Source organism: Pipra filicauda, unplaced genomic scaffold (genome assembly GCF_003945595.2).
Source record: "Pipra filicauda isolate LSUMZ 115617 unplaced genomic scaffold, ASM394559v2 scaffold666_size289731_pilon, whole genome shotgun sequence".
NCBI lineage: Eukaryota > Metazoa > Chordata > Aves > Passeriformes > Pipridae > Pipra > Pipra filicauda.
Window position 1 is genome coordinate 253964 of NW_024104827.1, and position 24265 is coordinate 278228.

The 24265-nt window shown below is 54.1% G+C and overlaps 1 long non-coding RNA gene across 1 annotated transcript; it reads left to right on the plus strand.

The window, feature by feature from the left end:
* The first annotated feature begins 268 nt into the window (after positions 1 to 268).
* On the plus strand, positions 269 to 22734 carry LOC120324712. The gene is made up of 3 exons (XR_005566216.1): positions 269 to 445; positions 22069 to 22141; positions 22629 to 22734. It is a non-coding gene; the product is annotated as an uncharacterized LOC120324712 (long non-coding RNA).
* Positions 22735 to 24265: the final 1531 nt, after the last annotated feature.

Genomic DNA, 24265 nt, shown 5'->3' on the forward strand with positions numbered 1-24265 from the left:
AGGATATTACGTACGGTGTTGCTGGTAATTATTTTTATGGCTCCGTGTGAGGTTTATGGTGGTGGCTGGGCGCGTTCCGAGCTGCCGCCTCCCGTTCCGCTGTAATTAACGTTCCCCGGGGCGGCCGAGCAGGGACCTGCCGGGGTCAGGTGTTGTGGTCAGGGCTGGGCTGGCGCCAGGAAGAGGCTCTTGGAGGTCTGGTGCTGCCATTCTGCTGCCTGCACTTCTCTGCCTGCCTGCACTTCTCTGCCTGCCTGCACCCCAGCCCCTGTGTGCAGCCACGGTGACTTGAGAGCCAGGGGGGCTCATCCCTCAATGCCATCACCTCCAGGCTTGTTTCTTTCCACTCTGATTGGCCAAACTCCTTCTTGGCAAAGCCAAGCACTTCTACCAGCAAAGAACTCATTACTCCAAAGAAAAGGAAGGAATATAAACATCTTGAAAGGTGATGAATTCTTGTAGTCTTCTCTAGTGAATTTTGCTTCTGTAAATCTCTCCCTCTCTCTTTGCGTCTGCTAATTGGTCTTAGCATTAATTAATCTGATTTCATTATATTCTCTTTAATTTGTCAAGATATCATTTCTTTTTCGGGCGAAGAAACGCTTTAGAGGATTGTCACAATTGGAATAATTCCCCCCCTCCCTCTTTAAAGTTACCAGAGAAGTCATTATCAATTAAGCTAATTTGCATACACATTAGAGTAATCATTTTAGCTTAGCCAAATTTGCGAAAATTTACATAGTAAATTGACCTGCATTTTCACTTAAACATATAAAGTGCAAGGGAGACTCGTGCTGGCATCAATAATGAAGCGGGGTTTATTTTGCATGGTCTTGTACTCAGAGAGGTCTAATTAGACCAAGTAATTTTTGATTTCAGCCATAATTGCAAAACAAATAGGCTCTTGGGCAGTTTCTTCCCTTTCCCTTTGCCGGTGTCGCGTGGATGGGGAGTGTTAATGGGAAAGTTGGGTTTTCCTGGTTCAGCTGCATTTGGTGTCTGCACACCCCTCATCAGAGGAGATTTGGCTTCTTGCTCCTGCTTGAGCTGCTGAAGGTTATGGGGAGCTTGAGCTGCCGAGTTAGGAGTGGGAAAGGGGGAATGAGAAGAGTCATGCCATGCTGGAGCGGGAAGGGAAGTGCTGCAGTGGTGCCACGTGGGCAGAAGCCACTGAAAATGCCTAAAGCACTGAACCCTGAGCAGTCAGCTGGTGCTGAGCTGATGTAACAGAGGGGCCTGGCCTGCTGTCCACTCCTGTGAAGGCTGTTTGTGTGTCTGATGAATCCTTGTTGTCAGTGGGAGTGGGGGGCACAGCATGAGGAGGGAGCTGGGACCCCCCAGGTCTGGCAGGGCCAGGCAGTGCCCGTGACCCCCGGGCAAGGATGGCTGAATATCCATTCCTGCTTTGCCCACGAGGTGCAAGGTGGTGGAAAAATCCACCTCTCAGGCTTCTTACCAAGCAGCCCTCTACCCCCACCACCACACATTTTGGCCTTGAGTGGTTTTAACGGCAGCCTTCATGGTTTGATGGAGGATTTTACACTAATGCAAGGCATTACCTAGTTAATTTGGCCAGAATAGAGTGTAATTTTGCACGGTCAAAGTCATTGCTGCTTGAGCTAAAACTTCCATTACGGTGCAGTGCCCACCCTGCGAGGCCGCTGAGGAGAGATAAGTGGTGCTTCATTAATGGGTGTCCTCGGGAGCTCATTGAAGGGATGGCTCCTCCTCTGCCTCGGGGATGATGGGGACAAGGCAGCGAGGGGTGCTGGTGGGTGTGTGTCCAGTGTCCCAGGGAGGGGGCATGGCCCTGGGCACACGGCACTTCTCCTGCCCAGGGTCCCAGCAGTGATGACGTTGTCCAAGGACACTGTTATGCCAAGCACTGAAAAAACAGAGGACAGAAAAGTGACTCCTCTGATGGTGAGTGATCTCGGCTGGCTGCTGCTGGCCAGGGCTCGGAAGGGCTGTGCAGAGCAGAAGGATGTGCTCTGCTCCCATGGGCTTTGTGGGAACAGACTCTGGTCCTGCCAGGCTGACGAGATAAATCCCTTTAATGTGCCGTTTGTTTGGGTTTGCAAATCTTCTGAATTCGCTCCTGCCATCCTGCTGTGGAACAAGGCAAGCTACAAAGTCATCCAGCCTTGTGCAAACCACCCGATCCCCCAGGCTGGGGCTGTGCTGGCTGAACACCACCCAGCTGGCCTCAAAGCCCAGCTCATCTCCTCACTGCCCTGGAATGACCCCTTCCCCATGGCACACTGGCACTGCCAGAACAGGAAAGGCAGATAATGCTTTGGAGCTGCTACAAAGGCGCTGGAGAAGGTTCTGCCACGGCAGCGAGCAGCTGGTGCAGATAATCCATTTTCCAAGCACATTCACAAGATACATGATTAGAAGTTCTGTCGAGGGGGGAAGCAAAGCAGAGCATTGCACCTGTTTGTAACATCCTGGCGAGGGCAATCCTGCCCAGGACCAACTTTTGTGGCATTAGGGTGATCCTTGGGCTGTCACTGGGATTTCCTGATGATGCCTGTGAGATGCTAATTTTGACTGAGTATTTTGCCGTATAAAGAAGTCCAGGGAAGGGTCCTGCAGGTTTTCGGGGGCTTGTTAACCCCTAGATAATTCAGGCCGTGATCCCTTTTCCTTCTCTGATTTCCAGTGTCTCTCTTTAAAGATCTGCTCTGCCTGACTGCAGCAGAGCCAAGGGGTGTGTGTTCAGCCCCGGGGCTCAGCAGCGTCCGCTGGCTCACGCTGCCAGAAAATCTGCCCTAACCCTGACCAGCGTTGGAATGGGAGCGGGAGGGCTTGAGGCATGAGGCCAAGGGCTGCCTGCCTGGCATGGCAAGCAGCATTCCCTGCTCCTGTCCCAGGCAGCAGCCGAGTGTCCCCCTCAGCAGAGCGTACAGGGAAGCAGCTGCCACCTCTGGTGTCCCCGGCACTGGGGCTGAGCCAGCAGAGCCAGCAGCACCCAGCAGCCAAGCCCTTGCAGCAGCACAGTCACCAAAACATTAGCAAAACCACGGACAGGGTGGGAGAGGATGAGTGATGTGCTCCAGCCTCAGGAGCCGTGTCGCAGGTGGGAGCAAGTGTTGAGGAGCTGCGTTCCTTGGATGTGCTCAGGGGCTTCCTTGATAAGAAATGCATCCCCCAGCGGTGAGTGGCTTCTTCCAAAGCCAACAAATAAACATGAGCCGGGGCTGAAACCAGCCCAGCTTTGGCCCGTGTCCATTGTGATGCTTTGAAGGCAAGGGATGCTCTGTGGGGGCTGTGAGGCTGCGACTGCATGAGGGAAGGGCAAGCACGTGAGAAAACACCTATTTCTGCTTGGAAAAATCCAACCACAATGTGTAAGACACATCTAGTGCCAACCCAAGCCTGTATGACACCTCCAAATGAGGTCTGGCAGCCCCCGCCCTGCAGGGGTCACACCTTGCTGGGAGGAATCGATTGGGGACGGAAAGCCAGTGGTACCCAAATGTGTGTGGGGGTGATGGAGAGGTGTGTTTGGGCTGGGGGTGAGGCTGGGGGCAGCTGAGGGCAGCGGTGATTCGGGCAGGGGGACACAGCATGCTCAGCCCCTCTGGTAGCAGAGTGGTTCCATCCTGCCAGTAGCTCACAGCTGTCCCCACGTGTCTCTGGACCTGCCTAATTACAGTATGAGGCAGGCGAGGTGGGTGCCTGCCTGTCTAGCTGTCAGCAGGATGAGTTCACCCTGAGTCAGAGACATGGAAGCTGTGCAGGAGGAAGGGAGTAGTCTGGGTGGATTGATCAGGTGCTTTGTTTTCTCCAGGAGGACTCAGTTTCCCCCGGGTGCCCGAGGCTGTGCAGAGCCTGGATGGCAGCAGGGTGCTCATCAGCCTGCTGTGCCTCCCGGGCACTGTCGGTCCCCACGCTGGCACTGGCACCATCAGGCCCTGTGCCTTTTCCTCCAGCATCCTCCCGAGGCCAGTTTTCACTTTGCTCACCCCTTCCTGGGGCATGGGAGGGGTGAAATGTGTTCACTGCCAGGGCCCAGCCTTGCCCTGCTGTGCTTTGCATCTTCATCGCTTCATTGTCAATAGTAATTACAATATGACTATTTTTGGTAGCAATACAAGTCCTTCACCAGTGCAAAGGATGGGATGCAGGAATCCTCCACCCACCTGTGTAATATTCCTTGTGCCTGGTTAAAGATCATTAGAGCCTTTGTTAGCAGAGCTGACTGACAAGGGGAGTAGATTAATATTAGAACACCCTGTCAAAAGTGGTGAAAAGGCTGGATTGATTTTATGGGGAGTTTAGTCAGAGTTGTGTGTAAAGCCCTTGGGTGGTTACACTGCAGTGAGCAACCTCCTATATTAGCAAGTCCCTGTGGGAAGAGGCAGCTTCACTGTTTATTGCAGCTGAGGCTGCATGTGACAGATGTGGCACCAGCTCTCCCTCCCACAGAACCCACGCCTGGAACTGCACTCAGAGATGAGCAGCCAGAGGTGCTGGGGGGTTTGGTACCCGGTCCCTGGGGTCCCTCCCGGGGCTGCCAGAGGTGTTGGGGGTGCTGGACAGGTTGTGCTCTTCCCCAGCCAAAATCCCCTTTCCTTGGGAACTGAGGGATGCCTTATTCCCTGTGGCATCTTCCATCCCAGATCCCAGGTACCAAAGTGAGTACAGGCAGGACAGCATCACAGGAAGCTTTGGCAAACATTAATTATTAATTATCATGAAACATTAATTATCCCACCACCCTTGGATTAAGAGGGTTTTGGCAACCCTTAAAGATAGGAGAAAGGGAAGCAGTGGGAGCAGATACCTGTGTGCCCGTCAGGCCTAATTGCACACAATTACTGTGGCTGTGAATCAGCAGAAGGGCAGCACAGACAGGCAGGTTCTGTGCCAAGGAGCTGGAGGGCAGGGCAGGGCCCTTGGCTCCCAGCTCCCTCTTCCTCCTGGCCATGGTTGTGCTCAGCCTGCTCTGGGGGAGGCTGGGACCCTCCGTGTCCTGGTCCCCCCTTCCTTGTGCCCGAGTGTGGGTCACTGTCCCTGGAGGTGTTGAGGGAACACCTGGACATGGCACTCGGTGCTCTGTCTGGTTGGCAAGGTGGTGGTCAGTCAAATGTTGGACTTGATGATCTTGGAGGTCTCTTCCAATCCAAATGATTCTGTGGTTCTGTGAGTGGAGGGGGCTCTCAGCTCCCTGTGTCTCATCCCAAATACAAAATAAGGTGCATTAGTTCGTTTTACAGCGAAATGTCTTTTCCGAAGCGCTGCCTCTGTGCTGGGCAGCTCTGGCTGTCCCAGCCCTGGGGCTCTGCTACTCCTTTCAGGAGGTTTTCCCTCCTTGTGCCAGTGCAGAAGGGCCTGCTGTTCCTGGGAATGCTCCCAGGAAGCATCCCAGCAGAGACACGGTCTGAGACACGTGCCTGCCACCTCAAACCCAGCCGGTGGTTCTGGTCGTGTGCTCAGGTGTGCACAGCCAGATCATTTGCATCCTTCCTCTTCCACTGTCACCCGCTTCACTTTTCCTCTGCACAACAGAAATTCCTGCCCTCGCCCCCCATCCTCTTCTTCCACTAATGCTCTTCACTTTCAAATGCTAATAATCCTCAGCACTAAAAGGCTCAGAAGTGGTTCTAGATTGTTTGATCTTTGCCCTGTGATCTACTTTCATCTTCCAACTTTCAAATGTTACTTTGGGTTTACTTTACCCTATTAACACACTCGGTATGCACAGGCAGGCACTTTGCTGGCTTCTGCATCAAATCCACCCAAACTCTAATGGAGATGTGGAAAGTTAAACTTCGGGACATCGACTTTCGCAGCAGTTGGTCACCCACTGTGCCAAACACAGGAGGGGTTTAATCTCCTTGTGCATCGATGCTTCCAGAGGTGATGCCTGGCCACCCAGGGAAAGGGACGTGGTCTGACCTGCTGAGGACACACACCAGCCCCCTCTGCCTCCCCTCAGCTGCAGGGCCCAAACTGCAGTAACTGTTTAATATTTAAACCCAAGCAGTTTAATATTTAAACCCAAACAGCCCAGGCAAAGCTGCTTTTCTTTTTTTTATTTATTCTTTTAATTAAATGCCAATTAGAAAGGAAGAGAGAGGGAAAAAAAAGGCATTAAACACTTAAATACACACTACACCCAGGTTGCTCAAAGTTGCTACGAGCTAATTAGCTACTTAAGTGATCATTTGAAATTCCATATCAAACAATTCATAATCTGCTCCAAAACCTGGAGCTAGTGAGGAAAGTCATAGAATCACAGAACAGCAGGATGGTTTGGGTTTCCAACCCCCCACCATTGGCAGGGACACCTTCCACTAGACCAAGTTGCTCCAAGCCCCATCCAGCCTGGCCTTGAGCATTTCCAGGGGTGGGGCAGCCACATTTACTCTCTTGCAACACCTTTGCCACGTGTCCCTGTAGCCCCATACCTGGCAATGGGGCAGCTCAGGCACGAGCACTGGGATTTGGGGTTACAGATCAGGACCTGAGCACCCGGGGCTGATGCACAAGGCTGTTCCCTCGCCCTGCAGCACGTCCAGGACGGCCCGTTCCTTCGAGCCAGAGATTCAGCCCTCACCTTCCTCTGCTCTGGCAGCTCCTGCACATCCAGCAGCCCCTTCTGCAAGATTTGTTAGTTATCAGTGCTGGCTCCTGTGTGGCGCCCAGAGGAGCTCGGTGGCATCTGGAGGGGACGGGAATGCTGTGGGAGGTGCTGGCTGGCATCTTGAGGAGCTGGCAGGAGCTTTTCTCCTCCCTTTCTCCCCATTGCTTTCCACTGGCAAAGCCAGCCTGTCCATGGAGAGTGGAGAGCAGCGGGCTGGGCGGTGCAGGCACAGGGGCAGCACGTGGGGCTGGAGGGAGGGAGGCTGCTGGCACTGTGGGGGTGGCTGTGGTGCTGGCCCCTCCACACGCCCTGACATCTGCTCCCTCTCTCAAGCCACAGTGGCTTCTGCCAGCCTTGGCTCCCTTCACAGCCTGGCAAACACCGGCACGAGTTCGGAAGCTGCAGCCCTTAAGGACCAAACTGCCAGGAAGCCCAAATATCCCCATTTGCAGTTGAGGTGTGGTGGTTTTCTGGTCTCTTGGCTCCGCCGAAGGATGTCCTGATTTCCTGCAGGTTTTCCTTTGCTGCTGATGCTGGGGAAGCTGATTTGGTGAAGCCTGGCCAGACCCTCACCTCAGCAGAGGTGGGATGAGGAGGGTCAGAGCTGAAGCTGCTGAAGCCCAGACTGAGTCAGGTCCCTGGGAGAGCAAATCTGGGTTTTGCCCTTAGGAAAAAAATGTGATGATGTGTTTTTTGAATGTCTGTTTGTCCTCACCTGCCCACCTGCCCGTGGGAGGGGAACTGGGCAGAGCGTGGGGCACCGGGAGCCAGGGCGGAGCAGGAGCACTGGGAGCCAGCGCAGTGTGAGGAGCCTTTTATTAGTATTTGCATTTGCACTAATAAGAAAACATCATTTCAGGCTTCAGCCCTCATTTGCCTGCCAGCAAACAGCGAAGCAGCGCGCAGGAGCTGCGGAGGGGGAGCGTGTTGTAAATGCGCCGGGGAGATTTCAAAGGCACTTTAAAGCGGGGCTGTGGTCTGGGGAAGAGGCTGTTTTCAATGCAGATTTGTTTTTGTTTGAATTAGTTGATGCTTATTTTAAGCTCCTGTGGCACACTGTCATCTCCGGATTGCTTGTTTTCCTGTGCCAAAGTCAACCTTAATTTCTCCCCTCCTTTCAAGAGGGAGCCGTGATTTTCCCTCTGCTGCACTGAGCATCAGATGGGCAGGACGGAGCGGGGCTCTCTAAGCGATGCTGACAGGATTACCTACTGATTGCCGGAGTAAAACCCTGCATTCCAACTACGGCTGGGGCAGATGGCAGCGGAAAGCACTGCAAACCCGTCTCTAATTCCTAGTGAAGGACAACCCTCGCAGGGACCGGAGATTCGCTTTGGATAAGCTGGAAAACTTCTGCTGCTTTTCTAAAGCTCGTCTGGCAATCCCGCGCATCCGGAGCCGGGCAGCGCTTCCCGCTGTTGGAAAGCTCTTGCATTTGCTCCCGGCCCTGTGTGGCTCAGGGGGCAACTGAAGGGGGCCTCTGGCATGGTTTTCTTTGGGAAAAAGTAAACACTTGGCTTGGTTTTGGAGCTGAGGGGACAGAGAGCTCCAGTGCAGCCTGGGCCGGGCTGTGGGGATGTGCCACCGACAGAAAGATGATGATGATGGTGAGAGTTTTCTGGTCAAAGAGCATGGGCTGCTGCCCTGGCAGGGATCACATGGACAGGGTGGGGGGTGCTCTGCCTGCACAGGTGTCACCCCCAGGATCAACGTGGCCACGTGCCATGGGATGGAGCAAAGGCAGCCTCCCCTTCCAAAAGTTGGTGGAGGGGATGGCACTGCCTTCATCCTGACCCAGCGGGGCTGGAAGCAGCCTGGATCTGCAGAGACCCACAGAATCCAGTCCAAAGGATCAAATATTAGCTAATTAGCTAATTAGTTTCTTATTAGCAGCTAATGGCTGAAACTTTGCTGGCATCTGTTGCCTTCATAGGCAGGTTGGGGGATGCTGAGGACGCTGGATGTGAGAAGGGCACAGAGGACGGTGCTCCCAGCACTGCACTGCTCTGCCTGCTCCTGCTCCCGCTTTGTGACACCTCCATGGATTTGGTTTTGTCCTTGGCACCAGTTTCTTTGAAGATGGGCTCCTACTGAAGGCAAGACATAAAGCTCTTGACCTTTCCTTGAGCTTGCCCCGAGACAGTCTCCTCCTCCTGCGCCGTCCCTCAGCCTGCCGCGTCTCCCAGCTCAGTCACTCCTGGATGGAGGCTGTAGCTAACCCGCCTTTGCAGTTTAACAGGATTTTTGCAGCCTACACAGAGGAGGCCAGGGCTGCTCCTCACCTGCTGTTGTAATCTGCGCCGTTAAGCCTCCAGCTCTGTACAGAGAGCTTAACTTTGCTTTGCTTATTTGCCTTCTCTCTTCCCTCGCATCCCGCAGCCATATTTCAGGCAGGAGAAGTTAATCTGTTTCCCCTCTGGCTCCAGACAAAGGCATTTTGAAGGAGATACAAATTGCTGATGGATTGCTGGCTCTGAGCCTCAGCTGGGACAGGGCCACTTAAGGAGTCCCCAGCAGAGGGGAGAAGGTCGCTTGCACGAGGTGCTGAGGCCTCACACGCTGGGTTTCATCATCTCCGGGCACTGGTGTGGATTAAATGGAAAATAGGTGAAGAGCAGGACGTGGCTCCTGCAGGGACACTGATGGAGGTGTCCTGCCCAGGGCTGGGGTGGCTCCTGAACTCCTGAACCTCCATCCTGCACCTGCAGCAGCATCAGAAATAGCCCCTCTGGGTGCCCCTCCTGAAGCCTGGCAGGCGTGGCTGTGGCCAAGCGTCCCGGGCACGGGCTGGTGGCTCCACAGGGCTCACACTCCATCGGCTCCCGTCAGACACCCCGTCTCGGGAGATAAATGTCCAATTTAAGGCAGAGGAATGCTCTGGTGAAACTCCAAAATTAGAGCTGTTAGCTTTGGAGCTCTCTGCAAACGCTTTCTCACGAAACCCAGAATGACCGAAATTAGATTGAATTAATATGTGCGTTTTTTTATAAAGATTTCCAGCACAAGCATTTCATAAAAATGCAAATCTCAGCTGAGATTTATAATTAGGAGGGATATGTGTGGAGCTAACAGATGATCAGCACAGCCCAGCTCTCCATGGATAATTGCTCAGGGCGGGCGCGGGGTCCCACTGCAGCCTCAGAACCTCACAGGGAGTGTGGGGCCTCCCGGGAAAGCAGCCAGAGCTCCACGGGAAAGGGGGTGTGAGAGGACCTAGCAAAGTGTCTGGAGCATCCTCTGCCTCCTCCTGGAGGTCTCAGGGTCCACATGTCCTCAGCAGGGCAGTGATCCCAATGCCTCCATGTGCTGTTCCTTCTCTGAGCTGTGGGTGTTTCCATGGGTGTGGGAACAGACCCCAGTGTGCTGGGAGCTACAGGCTGCCATGAGAAGCAGAGAGCTGTGGTGGTCCAAGATGTGATGGTCCTGTTCCCTCTGGGACAATCCCTCTGGAAGAGATGAGCTGGCACCCATTGCTTTTCACGTCATTTCACAGTTTCCTGAGCATCCCTAAATCCCAGACCCTGGGTGCCGAGTCAAAGAGCTGCCAGAGAAGTTGTTGCCGTTGCTCTCAAGTTTTGGGGAGGAGGTGAGAGGTGTTGGAGAAGGGCTGCTCTCCCCCAGGCAGGGCTCTGTACCTCACTGCAAGGCTTCATTTCTCCTCCCTTCCCTCTCTGCCATTCCTTCCAGAGGCCAGGAGGATACCCTGGTGGAATATTAACTCCGCGGTCACCAAGTGATTATTTATTACAATCATTGCTTTCGGGTCCTTTGACTCCTCTCTGTTAATTAGACTGCAGGGTGTAATAAACGTGATGGAAAGCACAGGGAGCTGGAGCCCTTGGGGAGGGCAGGGAGGAGCTGCTGATCCCACCCCAGCCCGGGGCAGGAGGGGCCTCTGGACCACAGTGCTCGTTCTGGGTCTGCTGCAGCCAAACCCACTGCCCTGTCCTGGCATCCCAGGGTGAAGCCAGGTCTCAGTCCCTGCAGGGATGAAGGTTGCTGAGCACATCCCAGGGATGAGTGGAAGCTGGGCCTGACTGAGCTGGCTGGGAGTGTGGGAGATGAGATTTGGGGTCTCAGTCCAGGTCTCTGATACAGCGCAGGGCAAAAGGGAGAGAGGCAGAAAGAACATGAGAAAAAGCTATTTTATTTCAGTGCAAAAGTATCCACTTTAAATACCCTTTTTATTACATTATCTGCATAGTAATACTAATAATAGATCTTGTTGGCAGTTCTAATGAGGCTGGAGAATATAAAGTTTCCAATAAAGTTAATTGTTGCCTTTAAAACTCTCATACATTTATACGTGGTAAATCTTTAAAGAAAAAGCACTCGTTTCTTTTCCATTAACCATTCAGGAGTGGCCCAGCCTCTGAGGGACTGAAAGCACATGTGCTCCAGGTCAGGGAATATCAAAACAGTGGAGTTATCACTGAGAAAAGCTCCATCCGAGCATGAGGTGGGACAGGCAGGGGCAGAGGGGATTTTCCTTCCTTGGGGGTGACTTGGATCTCTGCTGAGGAGAGTTCGTTTGCCCTGTGAAAGTCTCCAGGGACTGAGACAAGCAGCTAATCCTTTCACTGAATCTCTCTATTAGGCATTAGCTTAAGAAACAACAACCACGTTAAAAAACTAAACAGGACCTTTCTCAGGAGGAAAATAAACATTAGACATTGACCTGAAATGGAGCATTTCCTGGATGCTGGAAACGTCCCAGCCCGTGCAGGCTGCTGGGGTTGGGGCTCGGAGGGGAGGAGCCCCCACTTCTCCCAGCTCGCCCCAGCCCTCGCTGTGGGTCCCCAGCTCCCCCTTCCAGCAGGATTCTGCTCCCCTCCCTGCCACTGGCAGTGGGGTAATTCATGGGAGAAGCTGCCATCGGCTGTGCTGGCACTCCTAACAGGTGGTTGGATAATTAAGTGTGCTTTATGCACTGTTTTGCTCGGTGTAATTGCAGACTCCGTATAAATAATTCACATGGAATTATTATACCGAGGACATCACCCGCCTCCTCATCATTTGCTTAACTGGAATAGGCTCTTTCATCACCAGTGGTGATTTGCTCAGGACCGTGTACCCGCCGTCCCTTACAGGCCCACTTTGGGGGAGATTACTGTAAATTTAATTAAGGTATGCAAATTGTTTGTCCACTCTGTGCTGGGAGGGTGTGAGGCCGCTGGACCGCGCTGGCTGCAGGCAGGGATGGGGCAGTTAGCCTGGCAGGGCAGAAAGGAGGGCATTATTAATAATAATTAAATGATTACACAAAATAGTAGTGACTGATGCTGGGGGAGCTCAGAGCCCGTGCCCCTCGCAGACAGCAAAGGGCCCATGGGGCTGTTTGGGAGCCCGCACGCTCCGTGGCCATCCCTCCCTCCGAGCATCCCACAGCACTGCCCCCTTCCAGCCTCCATTCCCATCATCCAGCTGCTGCCTCTCCACATCCCACTGGATATCCCGCAGGGTCTGTCTGACCCCAGCTGGTGGTCTGGCGAGCAGGAGGTGATTTAGGGGTGATGTTCTCGTGTACAGGCACAGTGAGGGCTGAGTGAGAACACAGGGATGTGCAGCACAGCCCTGCCCCATCCCGGGCCTCCTTCCTCCTTTGCCCCCATTTCCAGTGCCCCCCAGGGGGTGGGACCCATCCTGGCACTGTGGCACTGCCGTGGAGGAGTCCGGCTGCTCCCAAACAAAACACCAGCCAGAGCTCACCCCTTCCATCCAGGGAGCTGAAATCACTGGATGAAGGTTAATTAAGAGGAGGCTTCACACCCGCTCCAAGCAGCAGATCCTATGATTATCCCCATCTTACAATCCAGAAGCTCCAGCACGGAGCGAATAAGCGACCTCTCCAAGGTCACCCAGCATGTCGGTGACAGAGATGGATTCAGAGCCCAGGAGGGGGCTTTAAAAAAAAATCTCCTTATCTTTATTTTTTATTGCATTTAAAAATAAAACACCGTTATTAAATATCATAATACCCATAATAGATTTTAAACTTGGACCACTTCCAGAGATGCTAAATGATAAATACAGCCATTATCAGAGGGAGCACTCAGAGAAATTGATAGCCACATTTGTTTAATGAGTGTGTGTACACACGTGGGGAGGGGGCCATTTCCAATGCAAATCCAGGAAGGGAGGCTCTTATGTAACAGTGAGCTGTCAGCTTGGGAGGATGAACGTCCTGGGAGATCAGGGGGACATGAGCCCGATTTTAAGGACTGCTTGGCACCTGCACCAGTGGGTCCCACACTGCTGTGGCTGCAGGACTGGGCAGGCTGGTACAAGAGCAGGCTCAGAGCCTCTGCAGAGCCAGCATTGTATCCTGTCATCCAAAAGGTCACGGCCAGTCCCAGTAAATGCCCCGTTTAACAATGGGCAGGGATGATTTTCTCGGTAACCTTTGGAGAAGGTGCTTTAATTGCACGTGAACAGTCACTCACCGAGGCTGCTCGGGCGCGGGGGAGCCACTGACGGGTTTGAAGGGTCGTTAGAGGTGGACTCTGCTCTGCTCCAGCTCCAACACAGCGTGTCCAGCACTGTGGCTGCCACCCAGGCACGAGCCCCAGCTGATGCAGATGCTGCCAGGGCACCTGTGCCAAGGGTTCCAGGGGCAGCTGCTGGTTTTTGGGGTGAGGGAGCTTTCCTTGGCAGTGCAGGAGCTTTTCTGCACACAGAGTTCCAGAGCTGCAGGGAACAGGGTAGAGCCAGCACTTCATGGGCATCACCTCAGGGTGCAGGCTGTAAATAATCTCTCTCCAGCTTTCTTGTAGTCTCCCTTCGGGTACTGGAAGGCCTCAGGACCTCTTTTGGGTGCAGGAGCAATCAGAAAAGCTCACTTTTCCAGTCCAGCTTGTCTCCTCTCTTCCTTTGGCTGAGCTGAGCAAAACACCAGCTCTGAATGAGCTTCTCAAGTGTTTCTGTTCAGGGGGTGCCCCCTCCTCCAACCAGCAACTACATCCCTCTTATGTACTGATGCTGCTTGTTTCCCCTCTGTACTCTCATAATCTCATCTCCTCCAAAAGTGCTTCGTCTTTACCTTTCTAGACTCTAAATATCTAATCTATTTGCATCCCTCCACAATGTCCTGTTTCAGCTGCTGAGCACTTAAAGTGCAGAAATTAATGTCTCTCTCAGTTGTGATAGCAGCAGAGGTGGTGTGAGGTGTCAGTTTTGCTGCAGCAGCTCTTCTGGGGGTCCCTGTGTGTGGCTGGAGGCCCCTGGGTGCCGCAGGGCAGCAAGAGCTCTGCACCCACGGCAAAGCCAACCCTCCTCTCCCCAGGAGCTGTTTGCTCTCAGGTGGTTTGTGCTCTTTGGTAGATGGCGAGTAGGGGTGGGAAAGTGGTTTAAAAACTGGCATCTCCCACAGGAAGTGTTGCCCCATGCAGGAACATGATGCTGGTGGCAGGAGGAGCAGCTCAGTGCAGGCTCTGCAGTCACTCTCCTGTCCACCCTCGACCCTGCCCCTGCTTTATTTATTTATGTTTGAGCAGAAGCATAATACAAATAAGGCACGGCCATAAAAATGTCAGGGAAAGTTCAAACCTATTCATTACCCATTTCACTTGGATTAAAATTTCCATCAAGGCTGCTTGGTTTTGACTTGAGTCGCTTTCCTTTTAATGAGCTTGATCTAGAAGGTAAAAGATGCTAATTCATCCTTACATCTCTATCATCTCCAGGCTTTTGCTATATAAAGCATCAAGGTCGCATTCTGGGGAAATGTCTTTTTACCAAAGGTGCCATAATAATAATGAAGCAGCAATTTGTTTCAGCAAACTGCCTACAGTAATGAAGCTTAATTATAACCATGTTATTAATACTGCTGCTTAAGGTAATTCACTTCTGAGCGGGGCGCAGAACAGTAAACTATAATTTAAACAAGAATCGAGACCTAATTTAAATCATCAGATCTGCTGTGGGAAAGGCAAACAGAGCAGCAGCAGTTGGGAGCTGGAGCTGGAGCTCTCCCTCCGTGTGGCTCCAGGACTGGTGACTGCGCTGCCTCCATCGCACCCGCTCCCCTCGCGGGGCCGAGGGGCACAGAGGGGCACAGAGAGCAGGTTCCTCTGCCCTGGGGGCACCTGGAGGCAGCTGCTGGCTGCTCCTGACCTCCACTGTGCCTGTAAAGTACAGAACAATTCCGTGTGCCCTGAGAGAAAGGGGGGGGTGTGCTCAGATCTCCGTGCCCGTGCCTGCAGACAGCGTGTGGGGAAGTCCTGCAGCTCCCAGGACTGTTCCCTGCCAGGCAGGGCTGTCACCCTCCAGTGCCCAGCGTCTTGGGAAACTTATGAAGCGCCGCTCTTGGAATTATATTTTTATGTTTTTCTTCCACTCTGTGATTTTAGGGCATGTGCCTGGAGGCTTGGGATCCTTGTGAGCTCCCAGTGCTTCCCTCATGCTGCTGTCCTTCCCCTGCCTGTCCCCAGCTGTGCTCCTTGGCTCTGGATCTCTTTTCCAGACGGATTATCTCTACCCAGGTGCCGTCCCTCTCCTGTGCCACCCTGCTCCCTCCCTGCCAGAGGCACACAGGCTTCTGTGAACTTCTTTGCTCTGGGATGCTCTTTCCTTTCTTTTCCAGGCCTCTGCTTCCCCTGTCTCCATAACAAGCTGCCTTCCCTGCACACAGCTGTAATCCCTGCCATCCTCCTTCCCCGAATCCCTCATTATTTCTGCCTCTTCCCTGCACTCTGACCTCACAGCCTCCTCCCTGCTCCCTCCAGCATCTCCCTGCCGCACCCCTCGCACGGTTACTCCGGCTCCTTGAAGCCAAATGACACGAGATGATGGTTCTGCTGTGCCAGTAATAACGTTTCCTTGCACACCCCGCTTCTGTGGGAAATGGAGTGAGGAGCCACAGCAGCCTTGCTCGCCCTTCCCATCACTCTGCAGGGCTCGCTGTCATTTCCCAGTCCCAGCATGTGGAATGTCTTCCTCCGGGGAAGGTGTGGGCGTCCCAGTTTATGGGGTGTGTTACCTCAGTCCCCTGGCACTGCCAGGTGGGGCTCTGCTCAACAGGCTGGCATGGAGGAGGAGGAGGAGGAGGATGTGTGGGGGAGAAGTAAATAGGTGGAGTGTTTCTTCTTGGGAAGGGGAAAAAAAAGCCTCCATCACTGTTCCACTTGACTGCAGCCTCCCGCAGGCTGTTTCATCTCATATTATCTAAGCTCCAAGGGGGTGTCCAATTTGAGGAACAATAACTATAAAGTCATTTTCGGTCCCCCGCTGTGGCACAGCACATGATAGCCTGTGTAAAGCAGCAAACAGCCTCGCTGGCCGCGCCGCTGAGCCGGGCGGGCGCTGCCGGGGGGAGCGGGGTCCTGGCAGCGAGGGGCAGAGCCCGCGGGGGCAGAGCCCACGGAGGGGCTGCGGGAGCCGGCGGCTCATTCCACGCCGAGGGCACGGCCGGACCCTCCGGCTCCTGCGGCGCTGGAAGGAAGGTCTCTGGGGCCACGGCGCCGGCTCACACGGAGCTGATGTGCAGCTCCCGCCTGCCAGCCGCAGACCTGCCCTGCTCCGGCATTTTCCTTCCCATTTCCCGCCGAGGCGCCGCCGTTGGAGCGATGCTGCCGAGGTTACACCGCTGTGATGAGACCGGTCAAGCTGATCCTGCCTGTGGAGCTGGATCAAGAGCAGGAAATTGGAGAAAATGTGCGAGTTTAGTGTCCTGCCATCAGAAATGTGCCGGAGGGGTCCCTGCTCCGCACTGGGAGGGTGCTGGGGGTCCCAGGCTGGGGTCAGAGGGTGTGGGGCAGCTGTGGGGCAGTGGTGGGTGAGCCAGGAGCTGCCTGGATGTGGGGATGCAGCTCTGCTCTGGCTGCTGAACCAGACCAAGCATCCTCCTCCTGAGGAAGCTCTTCCTCAGCAGCCCTGCAGCACTCACCAACTCGTCTTCATGCTTTCAGTCTTTTTCTGTGTGAGGTTTTGGTGTTTCTTAATGACAGTTTGGGACTGTGCCAAAGCCAAACTAACAGAGGGTTCTGCCACAGCACACCCCAGCACGGCTGCACCTCCCCTGGGAATGGCCTCTCCATAGTCTGGCTATGGATCCTGCAAGTGGGAAGGTCAGAGAAGGTCCTGTCACCTCAGGTCGATCCGTCAGCTCTGCTCTGCCTCTCCAGAGTGGTTCAGTCCCCTCTCTGCTTTCCAAGGGGGCTGCTTGAGGCCCCCCATCATGTATTAGTGCCACATGGAGCTCGGCCATGACTGTGGCATTCCCGGTGCAGCTCTGCTTCCCTGGGCTGCTGCTGGTTCTGCGTGTGCCAGTGGCTCCTGCCAGCCCTGCTCCTGCCGGCTGCCTGCTCTGCCAGCACACTCAGTCACCACACTCCTCAACCCAGGCCTTAATCCCTGATAAGAGACTTGCTCTCAGCAGGAGAGGCAGTTGGCAAACTCGGTGAGTGGCAGAAGGCAGGGCCCAGCGGGACAGAGCGTGCTGGCTGGGGATTACTGAGAGGAAAGCAGGCAGGAAGCAAATCCCAGGTGTAGGGAGCTTCCTGCGCATCCATGTCACCTTCTGAGGCACCAGGGACTTCCCCAGCCCTCCTCACATAAACATTTAAGAGAAAAACACATCTGAGAGGTAGCAGAGGATGGTGCAGAGAAGGCTGAAGGCGTTCCCCCACCTTGCTCCCCACACCAAGTCCCTCCCAGGTATGAGCTGCTCAGAGCTTGTTGGGAAGGCAGCTGCACAGCCTGAGCTGAAGCCTTTGGAGAACACAGCAGGAATCCCCCTCCAGGTGATGTTTTCCATAGTGTCCTTCCACCTGCTGCTCACCTCATGGGCAGAGGGGTTGATGCTGAAAACATGAGATGAGGAGTTGGGTTTCCTTTGCAGCTGGAAAAGGGGCCCAGGCCAGGAGCCAGTTGGGCTCCAGAGCCTTGTGCTCTCTGGAATTGCTCCCTAGCCCAGCAGTCGTAGGATGAGGCATCCATGAACCCCCTCCCTCCAAAAGTGACTGAGATGAGTATCAGGAGAACAAATAATAATGGATACACCTGGTACCTGGGATTTGGAACAAATCCCTCTTCAGGAACACTCTTGCTAGGGCTGCTTAAAGAACAAATGGAGTCAAAATGAGGAACTCCATGACAATTTATATGGATGTTCTACATGATTCAATACTGGGGGAGAAGGATGAACCTATTACAGTAATTAACTTGTTGCACATCAAAGCAAATGTGCTAAAGCAGCTTTTCTGTGCAGCAGTTCTATTCAGCGGAGGAGGAGAAAGAAAAATAGGGGGAATAGAGCATGCCCTCCCTGCTGTCATTATCCTCTGTTTTACAGAGGGATTTTACACCTGTGGGCTCGCTGCAAAACCCTCTTTGGGTCCATTGGGACCTCCCCAGGGCCTCAAACAGCACAAAAGTGCCCTTGGCTGCAGGTAAGATGGTAGGCAGAGTGTCCTCATCTGTTCAGAGCAGTTGAGCCAGGCTGGATCTAATTTAAGACAGAGTTTGAGAAGGGGAAAAATAGTAGGCAGCAGGGACTTTGGGAAGAGCAGAAGTTTTAATTGGGTTTTATCTATTAGTTAATCAGGAAGTATTTCGGTGACAATTAGGTCACAGCCTCTGGCATATCTATGGAGCAGCCATCCATCATTAGCCCTACCTGGGCTTGCAAAGTGGTATTTATGAGTTTCCAACTGGTGAAAAAGCCCTTCTAAGAAATTAAGGTGAAAAGCACAGTGCTGACCATGGGGGGAAGGCTGTCAGCTGCGATTGATGGCCGGGAGCGGGGAGGAACAGCTGTTTATTGGGTCCAGCAAGGCCAGAAACCCTCTGTCTGTCAGCAGCAGCTGGTCCTGGAATGAGTTGGTGGGAGGGTTTGTCCTGAAGGGCTGGATTACCAGCACTGGGGCTGTCTGGGTGTCCTGGGCAAGGGCTCGATGGGGATGTGACGTTCCACAGCCAGTGCCAGATGCTGCATCCGCTGCCCCGTGTGGCATCCCATGGGAGGAGAGCAGGGAGGAGAACTGGCATCTGGGCGTGGGCACAGGGCTGGAATGTGGCAGCACAGCTGGCTCCTGCATGCCCAGGAGCTGGCTCTCCACAGGCTGCTCTGACCTCGGTGCTGCAGGGAGGGAACAGCATTTTCCCTCAGCCCCTGGGCACGTGCTGGTCTAAATGAGTATTTTTTGCACAGCTCTGCCCAAACATGTTTAAGTCCTTGAAACTCAGTTAGGCAGCTGTCACTGTTCTCCTTGAGGAGGGGGGACAGAAGAGGGAGCATTCATGGGTGATCCTCTCGTCCCTTTGGAGCTGGGGCTCGGGCAAAGCTTGGTGTGGGCAGGAGAAACTATCCTTGGTCAATCCGTGCAGGACAGAGCGAGAGCAGGGAAGCAATAACCATGTGAATGAACCTGTTTCTTTTTCCTGACATAACTCTGATTGAAGAAATGTTAATTGGGCATCTTATTAACAATTTGTTCTCACCTTCCCGGCTCTCTGAGGAGCAGCAGAGGGATGAGGCCGTGGCCAGGAGCGAGCGAGGAGCAGCCGTGAGCCCGCTCGCCAGGGACAGAGCCGGGCGGGCAGGTCTCCTTGGAGGCAGGAAACGGGTGAGGGAAGGACAGCTCGGGCTGGAGCTGAATTACTAAGAAGAGGGAATAACCACACTGCAATTGCAAGTGAAATGAGGCCGGCTGGGCTTCCGGGCTCCGCTGAGAGGAGCCGGCAGCCCTGGGATGAGCTCGGGCACACGGGGTTCAGCAAACACTCGGCTGCACGAGGCCAAGGCAGGCAGGAGCCCTTCTCTTTTAATTATCTGCAGCAGAGGCAATTCAGCTGTGAGTGTATCGAGCTGCCGGGCACGCTGGGTACATCCCTCCTCCAGGTTAAGTGGTAATTACACCTAATTAGGACAAATATTTTATATGCTTTGGACTACCGCAAGTGACCAGCAGAAACCTGTAAGTGCTGGAGAACATCTCACCAGCTGCAAGCCCTCACTGCAGCTGTCCCGCAGGGTCCCCTCAAGGGACACCGCAGGTCTTATTGCTAATGCCTGGAAATCCTGTGCACACACCTGGAATTCCTGCTGCAGCCTGTCTGTGTCCCGGGGATTCCCGCGCCTCCGCTGCTGGCCCTTCTCACGCGTCCTGGCAGGGAGGAGGACACGCCACCACAGCTTTGCCTTGATTACGTTCTGTTCTGTAATAAACAGCAGTGAGTATTCATTATTATTTAAACACCCCGTGCTTCCGAAGCCTTATTTGGGCGGCGTTTTTCCACAGCATATGTTGGAATTTACAGTAAGTGCAGCCGCTCTACAGTCAACATTTGGTTTCTCTCACCCACAGACTGCAGTGCTAATTAGGGGAGGTTTCCCCTCATTATCCCGGGGAGGTCAAGCGCAGCAATTAGCATTTTGCAGAGAGCCGAGAATAGCAGTGACAGAGCTCATCCAGCCGGAACAGGGCAGAGAGATCCCGGCATGGGGCAGAGTGGACTCAGGAGCTCAGCACACCCACGGCTCCCATGTGCTGGGGCTGGCTGGGCTCTCCCAAAGGATGCCGTGTGAAGAGGAGGATGAAGGGGAAGGAGTGGGAGTCTTCATCTAGGCTGGAGATATCGTAGAGTCACAGGATCGTTAAGGTGGTAAATGACCTCCAAAATCATCAAATCCAACCTATGACTGATCACCACCGTATGGACTAAACCACAGAGATCTTGCTCCTGGGCTGTTGCTGTATCAGCCCTCTGTGAGTCCTGCACGTGCTCCTCTGAAGGGAAATGGCCAAGCTTTGTACCTACATCAGCCAACCAAGGGCTGGCAGGGCTGGTGCAGATGCCCTTGGTCATCAGCCCTCAGGCATTATCCTGCATTAAGCTCCCGGAGTGTTCCAGGCTGGCCAGGGAGCAGGGTAAATATGGGCACCAGAGCCTGTCCCGCTGTGTTTGCACAACACACAGTGCAAAGCATCCAGGCACAGGCTCGGAGGTTGCAGAATTAAATTAAACCTCCTCCTCTGAGCCACCTCTCAGGCAGTGATGCCAGCTCAGAGCCACGGAGCACCACAACCCCCGGTCGCTGTGGCTGCTCCAGCAATTCCACCTCTCTCCGTGTGCACACGCAGCCAAGCAAAGGCAGAGCAGGTTCCTGCAGGCAGGAGCAGCCAGTGATGTGCTGGTGCCCGCTGAGCAGGGCCAGCCCTGCTGCCTCGTTCCCGATATGATCTCGAGCTGCTCTCCAACTTTATTTAGTTCCTTTTGCATTAATTGTGAGGAGAAGGGCTCAAAAGTTCAGAGTGGGAAAGAGGGATCTTTGATGTAGGAGGCTGTTGTCTCCAAAAAAAGCTTTATATTATTATGTAAAACATAAAGGGCATTCATTAGGAAACTGTGCTGATTAATTTAGGAACTCTGTCTTGTCGGGCTCTTCCCCCTCCTTTGTTTAACGAGTGAGGAGGAGGCAGCATCACTTGAGAAATGAACTCTTTACTCCCAGGCCTGAAGCGGGGGACTTGTCGTGGAAGGCAGAGGTGCCAGCAGAGCCTGGCCTGGCCTGAGCAACTGGGACATCCAGCTGGGACATCGTGAGCAGCAGCAAAGGTGGCCAGAGCAGGGGACAGGAGCACATTGGTACCCATCTGCCCCAGATGGGAGAGCAGAGCCAGCCCCCAGAGCAGGGGTGCCTGGTGAGCACCGTGTGCACCCCCACCCTGCCAGGCTGCCAGTGACCCCCTGAGCTGCACCCAGAGCTGCTCCTGTGCCAGGGCCTCCTGCCACAGCCCAGCCGCTGCTGCTGCCAGGGGCGTAATGAGAAAAGTACACCTTCCTCCCCAGAATCAATAGGGACACCCGGGGGGTCACCTAATTGCAGGCTGCCTGCTGGCACTGTGAGAGCCCACCCGCAGCCCTTCAGCCTGGCTGCGAGATCATAAATCACATTGTGAGCCTGGTGCAGCCTCCTCTCCGTCTCGCTGCTCCATCGATTGCTGCCACAGCTCTGCCTGCATGAGAGAGCAGGGGCTGAGGTGGGAGCAGGGGCTGTGCCGGGCTGTGCTGAGCTGCCCTGCCTCGGCTGGCTCCCAGCAATGGCCTTCGGTTGTTTTTCTTAGCAAGAAAATTGTTTGTTTTTTTCACGCCGGAAATTCACCCCGGTTTGCTACTTTGTTTGTTTGTTTTGATGCTGGTTTTGGAAACGCTCCAGGGATGTTGGCTAAACAAAATTGATGGTGCTTGGCTTTGCCTGGTCACTGTGGGTCTGCACAGGTGGGTGGGAGTCTCTCGTCCCCATCCTGCCTGTGCCCTGCTGGGACACAGCACCCACTGCCACTTGCACCTCGCAGTTTGCTTTGGTTCTTCATCGCCAGAACCCGAGTCCTCCTTTTGGGGCTAAGCCTGGTTTCCAGATGGGACTCAACAGGAAAAAGCTGTTCCAAATGAAGTCCATACATCCATGCATGGCCATGGTGCACATCTCTTGCAGGAGTTACCTAAGGCAGCCTCTCCTTGTTCCCCTCTAGGTGAGCACAGCTGGGATCTGTTCCTCTGGTGCCGGGCTGGACCTTTCCACTGGAGGCTGCGCCAATGGAGCGGGTAAGGAGCACTGCCAGGAGGAGCCCCCTGAGCCCTGGCCAGCCCTGCACCCACCTTCCTGCTCCCCTGGTGCTGGAGGAAGGAGCCCTCCTGCTCCAGGGCTGCTCCCTGGCTGGGCCAGGCTCTCCCAGGCTCTCTCGCCGTCCCCAACCAGGTCCCGCTTCATAAATCCAAGCCTGAGTGATTTAGGAGCAGCTTTGTGGTCCCTGCTCACAAACAGCCTGCAAACCCCAGCCACTCAATCACTGCCCCAGGGGAACGCTGCCAGCTGCAGCGCGGGGAAGGGGAGAAGGGGCTGGTGCACATTTATTGCTGTGTCCTTGGAAAAATACACGGAACTTGCTGGAGAGCCCATGAGCTCCCTCAGATACACCCAGAAGGATTGCTCGGAGAGGAGCAGGAATAATCACCACAAACCCAAGACACAAAAAAAAATAATAATCAAAGGCTAATCCTAAAAACTCTCCTTTAATCTTTGTGCTTCCAGACGTCGTCTCCCTTTCATCTAGGACTTTGCTGTTCTCTGGTTCCCTACAGTTACAGAAACCACAAGGCTGGGAGAGGGGAGGAAAAAAAGAAGAGATTAAATTAATGAGCAGGTAAGCGGGTTTATCATTTTGTCTGATCCTTCCTTCCTTCCTGCTAATTTCTCTGAGCCAATTTGGGAGGTAGAGCCTGATGGTGGCTGTTGTATCCCTTTTCTTCCTTACATCATTTATCCCAACGATGTTAATGTCCAATTTGTGGAGCTGCTTTAAGGGCCAGCGCAGCAGGGGCACGCTGGCCAAGCTGGGGTGTCTGCTGAGAAAAATATTTGCCTGCACAAAAATAATGTACTTTGGGCTTCTGGTAATTCTGTGTGGGCTATGCCACAACTAGGCTCTATTGAGCAAGGGCACAAAAGTTGGAAATATGGAAAGAGGTGGGAGAGGAGCACCAAAGCATCAGGGTACTGAGCCCACACTGGCTCTTCCTATCTTCTAAATATTGGGCTCTCTGGAGATGTCCTGAGTTGTTCCAGCCGTTCCCAGCTCCCCAGCACGATGCACAGGGAGCAGGATGGGCTGCTGTGGGTGCTGACACTGTGGGCACTCAGGGCTGTACCTTGGCTCTGGGTCAGCCACGGGGGGAGAGGCCACATCGATGCCGGTAGGAAGAGCACGTTGCCACATCCTGGATCCCACGGCTCATTAATCCAGCGAGTGAGTAGCCAAATGTGAGAGGTGATCGATCAAGCCTCAGTGGAAGCATTTTGTGCCCGGGGCTGGGCAGCTGCCAGGCAGTGAACGCCACAGGAAGAGCAGCCACCCCGCACGGGCACGTGTGCGGCGGGGAAATGAGCCCTCATCACTTGGGGGCTGCATGTCCGTGGCCATTCTCAGTGACCTGTTCACATCAGAGCGATGGATGCTCCAGCAGTGGGGCCTGTCTTGCCAGCTGATAAAGCTTTAGCTTAATAGTTATGAAATGGGAATGGGAAATGATCTGGTGCCAGCTGTACCATGCAGGTGGCTCGTGGCTTTCGGCCTTCTGCACCACAGCAGTGGTTTAAATTAATTCTCCTGGGGCCCTTTGTCATCCTGTGGGTCAGTACCCGGTCCTGAATGGAGAGTGATCATCAGGCCAAGCTAATGTCCCTGCTGTCCCTCCTCCCCCCTGCTCGGGGCTGCCTGTCCTTGCACTGCCGCTGCCAGGGAGGAAGATGAACGAACACTTAGCAAAGCATTTACCAAGAGGGCACTTCACCACCAGACAGGTGGGTTCATAAATCCTCTGGCCCCTTCCAGACGAGAGGAGATTACTCCCTGCCCTCGATGAGTTTTGCTCAGAGTTGAATTACAGCCTCTGCATAAGACCCTGAGGGAGCAGGTCCTGCTCACGGAGCCACTCGCACCCTCCCATGACACGCGCTGGCTTCTCCTGTGCTCCAGTGAGTGGATCATCCTGCTGAGCCCCCACAGCCTGTGGCAGAGGCAGGAGGAGAAGCCCCAGCCTGCTGATCCTCCCCATGGGCACAGGGAGTATTGGGGGCTCTCCAGGAGCCTCCCTCACGTGGCTCCTGTGCTCAGGACTGGCTCCTCTTCCTTGCCTAAACTTCTCTTTCTAATGATGTTTGCTCCAAAG